This window comes from Eumetopias jubatus, unplaced genomic scaffold (assembly GCF_037043125.1).
Source record: "Eumetopias jubatus isolate StellerSeaLion01/CBP00866 unplaced genomic scaffold, mEumJub1_p1.0 scaffold_14, whole genome shotgun sequence".
Taxonomy (NCBI): domain Eukaryota; kingdom Metazoa; phylum Chordata; class Mammalia; order Carnivora; family Otariidae; genus Eumetopias; species Eumetopias jubatus.
Genome location: NW_028274820.1, coordinates 101,447,562 through 101,455,261, shown reverse-complemented (window position 1 = coordinate 101,455,261; position 7,700 = coordinate 101,447,562).

Below are 7,700 nucleotides of genomic sequence, written 5' to 3'. Positions count from 1 at the left end.
CAAGCCCCATGGTGGGCATGGAGCCTACTTATAAGTAAGTAAGTAAGTAAGTACCCTGGGCTTGCAAGCCCAGAACAGGCAAAGGAGGCCCTGCGACCTAAGGTAAAGAAGGGGACAATTTTGATGCAGGTTCCATTGTTGCTTATAGAATCTTCCTAAAGGGGTGCCTGGGGGCTCAGTCGTTAAGCGTCTGCCTTTGGCTCAGGTCATGATCCCAGGGTCCTGGGATCGAGCCCCACATCAGGCTCCCTGCCCAGTGGGAAGCTTGCTTCTCCCTTTCCCACTCCTCCTGCGTGTGTTCGCTCTCTTGCTGTGTCTCTCTCTGTCAAATAAATGAATAAAATCTTGAAAAAAAAAAAATCTTCCTAAAGTCCATACTCAGTTTGGAAACTTTTACCCCTAGTGGCTGAACTTGTAGACACGATGGAAATGATAAACCACGTTCATGAGCATCTTGAACTTTCCTCTCATGGCAAACATGGACTTCATTGCTCTCAGCTCCAGAGGTCCAGCTCATCTTTCTCCACAACATCCGTTTCCATTTGTCCTACGACCTGCATTATATTGTACATAGTTTTGTGATGACAGTGTCCCAAAGTCAAATGAAATTTGCTTTTACAGGGTATTTACAAGGAGTTTCTATTGCATCCTCAACCTAAATCATAACAGCTCAACATTCTAAGAGCACAATGTGACTATGTCACGCTGTGATACAGTTCAGATTGAGTATGTAGGCTGTGTCTGGGGTAAGGACAACCTATAGGCTTTTGGAGGCGTGGGTTTAGAAAGAGCGTGACATCTTACATGCTCTCTGCGTGCTTACGCACAGGTGCGTGTGTGCAAATGCGCAGGAAAAGCGCTCAGCTAGGCCAGGTCTGCTGCTAACAGTGACCACCTCTGAGGAGGAAGGTGGGATGGGGTGAGGGGAGGGGATTTTCCCGCTTTCCCCTACATACTCTAGTATCATTTGAATCTTTTTTTTTCCCCCAAAGATTTTATTTTTTTTTATTTGGCGGAGAGAGATGGACAGCGAGAGAGGGAACACAAGCAGGAGGAGTGGGAGAGGGGAAGCAGGCTTCCTGCAGAGCAGGGAGCCCGATGCGGGGCTCGATCCCAGGACCCTGGGATCATGACCTGAGCCGGAAGCAGACGCCTAACAACTGAGCCACCCAAGCACCCCATCATTTGAAACTTTTAAATGGAGAATATATTTACAAATCCCTTGTGAAATTTAAAACAATTAAAGGAAGACGGAGGGGCCCTTGGGTGGCTCAATCAGCTAAGCGTCTCCCTGCCTTCGGCTCAGGTCATGATCCCAGGGTCCTGGGATCGAGCCCCGCATCGGGCTCCCCGCTCGGCGGGAAGCCTGCTTCTCCCTCTCCCACTCCCCCTGCTTGTGTTCCCTCTCTCGCTGTGTCTCTCTCTGTCAAATAAATAAATAAAATCTTAAAAAAAAAAAAGAAAGAAAGATGGAGGCAAAAATCTCAAGGCCAACACAGCTGGTGTAAACAGACACCTAGAGTGTCTGAAGGCAGACACTTGACGACTGAGCCACCCAGGCACCCTTGAAAGGTTTGTTTATGTATTATAGAGTTAGTATTAATTTGTTTAAAAGGTGTGTCATCTTAAATCCGGGACTTTCGGTATTTTTAAATGTATCTGTACATGTAAGGGGGGATTTACTATCAGACCGTGCAATTATGGCATCTCTAATCACCTGATGGTGATAACCATGAGTGAAAACTCAGGACGCCTAGGAGTTTCCTCTCCAGTGAGAGCAGTGGTAATGTTTGTTGGGGGCAGATTCACCAGGTCAGTAAGGAGAAAGCTGTGTTTTTAGAAATCAGACCCCTCACACTGAGGCTGGGATATTAGAATTCTGAAGTCTTAGGCAACGGAATCAATTATCCACTTACCTCTTTACCGAATACATTGGTAAGACAAAAGTAAATTCTAGAAGCAAATTAAAGCGAAACCTATAAAAAACTGCTTTAGAGATGCAGCTAGATATGGAGGTTTGAGGGTAAAGTAGAACTTCACCAAATCCTAAAGCTCCGGGAACTGCAATATTCACAGCGGGACTGGATGTGAACCAGACCCACGGTTATTGTCAGGGTCGCTGGGTATGTTTCCTTTTGCAGTGTTGCAGTGATGGTTGTGTTGGCATTTTCCGAGTCAGACTTAGGAAGTGGATAAGCCCCTTAGGGACAAAGGGGAATTTGAAAAACATGGCCAATATTAGTATCATTAATATGTTAATTCAACAATGAAAATGTATCGAGTGCTTGCTCAGTGCTATACACTCTTAAGCAGGCATTTTCGGTATTGCAATTTTTAGATGGCTGCTTTTTAAGTGATACTTCCCTTGCATTTCAAGACAGTGCTTTTAGTTTGGTTTTGTTTTTGGAAAGCCCGTCTGACTTTATAATGGAAGGATTCATTTAGTGGAAATTCAGTTTAAGGAAACTTTAAAAATTTTTATTATGCATGAGATGAGAGATGCCTGCACTGAGAAGTTTTTGTTTTTTTTTTTTTGAGAGAGAGCATAAGCAGGGTGGGGGAGGGGCAGAGGGAGAGAGAAGAGAGAATCCCAAGCATACTCCACACCCAGTGCAGAGTCACATGTGGGGCTCCATCCCATGACCCTGATATCATGATCTGAGCCGAAATCAAGAGTCAGACACTTAACTGATTGAGCCACCCAGGTGCTCCAAGAAGGGGGTTTTAATATGCACCTATGCGGCAAAAATGTTTACTTGATATCTACTACATGAGCTTAAATCACCAAGAAGTAGAATGTTTTACAGTATACTCTTTCTTAAAGAGAGAACCATGTCCTAAGAAATCTCTCCAAAGACAGGGACTACATCCTTACCACCTTTGTGTCACCCACAGCTCCCAGCTCAGAACTTGGGAGTATAAAACACGCTCAAAGCATGTTCTTGGAAGGAATGTTTGATCTGGGTATCCAAACCTGAAAGTGCCATTTCTTGACCTACGATTGTCAATGGTTTTTTTTTTTTTTTAATGACATTTTCCCTGCTCTCGGTGATAATTAATGCTCAGTTCAGACTGCAGGGTTTGGATGAAGAAATCTGAACAATAGCTAGACAAGACAAAGCCTGTTAAATCTTCTTGCAGGCTTCTCCCTCTACTAATGTGGTTTAGAATTATATGTTAGGAGCACTGTATACCAGAAGAATATTGATTGCTTTTCAGATAATGCAATTTACAGTTAATAAGATGGTTAGGCTGGTCCAGGGAAATATTTGTTTTGTTCGATAATGTTAGACAGAAAACATACATTTTAATAAATACTGCATGAGAACAATCCTTTTGGGTGAACTTTAAGGAAATAAACATACAACCATATGGCTACACATCAGCGAATTTTCACATCTCTGAAATCTGGTGAGATATTATTCTCAGTTCTCTGTTTTACAAATAGATTATTTTAAATTGTTCTTGTTGTAGTATCAGAACCTTTGTCTGGCATTTTTCTATGTAACCTTACTATCCAAGGACAATTGTTACAGAACAGAATACACAGTATGATTCCATTTGTTTAAATACACACACACGTACATACATACACACATTTATGGTTAGACACACACACACACACACACACACACACACACACACACACACACACACACACCCTCTGGAAGATTATCTAACCACAGTGATCATCATGAGGAGCAGGACAGAGTGAGATTATAGGTATTTTCACATTTAGAGTTATAGATTTCTATGATACTCGAATTTTATAATATGCATATATTTCTTTGGTAATCAGAAAAAGATATATTAACATACAGAGCTGAAGTTGATGACACCGACAATAAAAACAGTCTTGCCAAGAGCCTGAAAGTAATCTAGTTGCAGAGTCGTCCATCAAGATGATTTCCTGCGCGCGCAGGGGCAGGGCGTGCGCTGTGGCACCGCCGGAAGTGGCCCGAGACCTGCCACCACTTGAAAGTCTATGTCGGAGGGAGAGAAACAGGACGTAGGAATGTCTGTCCGTCTGCCCAGACTAGGAAGATCTTGTAGGGGGTGCAAGATGAGACGCTGGTAACCTAAGGGGAGGTGTATCGCGGTGGAGGGGGGTTGTGCCTTTGCAGTTTTGTACCATGTGTCTTTGCCACATGTTAAAAAAAAGTTAAATATTAAAAGGCTCTGTTCATGGGCGCCTGGGTGGCTCAGTCACTTAAGCATCTGCCTTTAGCTCAGGTCAGGATCCTAGAGTCCCGGGATTGGGCCCTGAGTGGGGCTCCCGGCTCAGCGCGGAGTCTGCTTCTCCCTCTCCCTCTGCCCCTACCCCTGCTTGTGCTTGCGCTCTCTCTTGCTCACTCTCTCTCTCAAATAAATAAATAAAATCTTTTTTTTTTTTTTAATTTTTAGAGAGAGACACAGCGAGAGAGGGAACACGAGCAGGGGGAGTGGGAGAGGGAGAGGGAGAGGGAGAGGCAGGCTTCCCGCCGAGCAGGGAGCCCGATGTGAGGCTTGATGCGGAGCTCGATCCCAGGACCTCGGGATCATGACCTGAGCTGAAAGCAGATGCTTAACGACTGAGCCACCCAGGCGCCCCAATAAAATCTTAAAAAAAAAAAAAAGGATCTGTTCAGGGCCACAAACCACAGCCACTGGTGAGCATCAGACAGGATTCCGGTGGGATAGTTCCTATCTCCTCCCAGTGGCCTCTCACAAGGCTGTCTTTACATTCTTCCCCCCAGACAGGGCTTCCTTCTCCAGCCATCCATGGGGAAAGACCAGTTTTGTTTTGCTTTTTATTTCCCCAATGTCTTACAGACTGATACTTTAATAAAATCAATAAAAATGAATTACTGGAAAAATGAAATTAAAAAACAAGGAAGACATACAAAATTCAGGGTCCAATATTTTTATTATTAGATTGAAAAGACATAAGATCCCTCAGGCAATTTTAAAAAGGCGTTCTCTACTGAGGGAGGGGATGATTTTGCCCTCCCCTCCAGGGGACATTTAGCAATGTCTGGAGACAGTTTTGGCTGTGGCAGCTGGGGAGGGGGTGTTCCTGGCGTCTGGTGGGCAGAGGCCAGGGAGGCTGTTCCATGTCCTGCGGCGACCAGGACAGCCCCCACCCACACCCATGCTAAGGATAATTAGGCTCAAAATATCAACAGGGCCAAGGTTGAAAAACCCTGCCTTAAAACTTTTTAGGTGGTTAGTTTTTATATTTTTCCCTGGGCAGATGGGTGACATTTTGGACCCCGCTCCACAGACGACACTTTGAGAACTGCCCTAATGTACTTTGACCCAGTAAGGCTGTCAGACAAATCCCAACCAGAATTCTCTACTCCTTGAAATCGGTGACACTTTGTCATAAGCAAGAGACCAGAATGAGCACAGGAAAATGAAGAGTAGTGATGAAACATGAAAAAGATGATTCGTGTCGACAGCCAGGCGGGGCCAGCTGCGTGAGCCTGGGAAAGCCATTAATGTCTCTGGGCTGCCATTTTCCCGTCTGTGAAATGGGAATCCCGTCCACTTCAGAAGGCTATTGTGGGAGTGGCGTGTAAATACTAGGATCTGAAAGGGCCTAATCCACGGTGGCACCCACCACACAGCCCCCGTTAGCTCTCTCTGCGACTCCTCTGTCAAAGGACCCGGCCGGGCCCAGGTCACTGCCAACCTCAGAGCATTGCCCCTTCTTGTCAGCCTTTTCATTTTTGTGGTGCAGCCGCAGGCGACACTCCTGACATTTTCTCCTCCTGAGAGAAGTCTGGGGCTCACCAGAACCTTTCAGCCTCCAGGCCAGAGAAGGAGTGAAGGGGCGGGAAGATGGAAGGAACTGCTAATGGGGAAAGTGCCAGGCAAATGGGAGGAGCCACGGCTATTTCTTGGGCCCTCACTAGCTGCCTTTAATATAAAGCAGTGGGAAAGGAAACTCGGAGGAGAGAAGAAAGTTCTCCATAAAACTGTGCATTTGGTCCCACCCGAGGCTGTGTGGACGGCAGATGCAGGCTCCCGTTTGCTCACTAGCAAAGAGCATCAGGAAAAGGCAGTTCGTGGAGAAGCTTCTGGTGCAACCCACGAGGCAGCCACAGGGCAGCCAGCTGAGGCGTTGGCAGGGCCTACCCGCGAGGTCTCACGCAGCGGATTCCAGCTCCACCTTCACAAGCGCCGTGCAGCGGGCTCCGGGCCTCGCGTGCGAGGCGGGAGCCCCGGGCCCAGCGCCTGGCACCCCGCGCCGCTGACCGCGCTCCGGGGAACCAGAACCCAGACCCTGCCCGTCCCTGATCTCTGACCCGGGGCCGACCCGCTCCCCAGGGAGCGGCAGCTGGGCTAGGAGATCGGGCGGAGATCCCGCGAAGCCCGGGCAAAGCCGGGGTGGGAGGGGGGGGTGTCGGGAGGTGGGGGGGACCCTCCCGGGGGCGGAAAGGCCCTTGGCAGGGATGCGCCCCAACCGAGGCGCGGTACGTACGATCTCCGCTTCCACAACTGTCTGTCCGAGAAAACTTCCCTCTCCTTCGTTGCTGCCACGTCTGAGTCACGCTCCGGACTCAGTGGAAGCGGGGAAGAAGGAGGACCTTTGGGAGGGCGGCTCTGTTTGCGTCGGAGTCCGCGGCAGGTGGGCAGGTGCTTCGGAGAGACAGCTGCCCTTGGGGCTGCCATCGTGCGGCGGGGCAGGAGGCCCTCCCCCAAAAGTCCAGAGGCTAGAAGTCACCACGCCAGCCGAAACAGGGATGGATGGGGACAGAATGAATAGCAGGTTTGTTGACAGTTACCCGGAGCTCCCTGGAAGGAAAAATCTGTTCTGTTCCAAATGCACATTATTTCAGCTTCCTCTTCATGGCTGCGTCACCCCCAGCCTCTTTGCTGCTGTCAGTGGAGGGACTGGAGAAAGATGGCTCCTTGATCACCTTCGGTACCCAAGGCACGGGGAGACCCTGGGTACACAAGACAGTTAAGACATAATTTATCTCCCACAGATGCTCACAGCCTAGACAGGTACATGAACTATAAACTAATAATGACCATGCGTGGGTCAAGTGCTATAAAAATGCACTTAACAAGGATTTGGGAACAGAGGGGAAGGAGCCCAGGAGCGCCCAGGAACAAAGAAATGGTCCCTGCGTGCTCCTGACAGGCTTTCAACATTTGGAGCCCTCCGTGATTGATACCGTGCTCTGACTAGGTAGCAAACACTTCTTCATTTTATGACTCTTTAATTCTGATTCATATTCTCAGGTTTTGCGATGCTGGCAGAGCATATAGTCTAAAACTGTATCTTAATCCCACTTACCCAGATTTTTCTCCTGATACATCATTAAAACATCTTTTTACCCAGCACATGCTTGGTGTCACCATTAACTTACATTCTGTATGAAAGCAATCCTTTCATGTAAATGTTCCCGCAGATGATTAAGTCTGGTATTCTGGCACTGGGCGTAATTGGAGGATGAATCCAATAACACATCTCAAACAAACAGTTCCAACACCTATCCATACAACATTTGAGATCGCTTCCTATTTTCAAAGACAATGATATATGAGTATGTGATATATACACATGTATATATAATGCATAGATATGTGTATATATCATATATCATGTATATATGATGTATACTCACTTTTTTTCTTGCATGTTAGTCTCAAATTAATTTTTTTTCTATTAAATCAGGCAATGAGTGCCTTTGCAAGGCTGAGCTTTT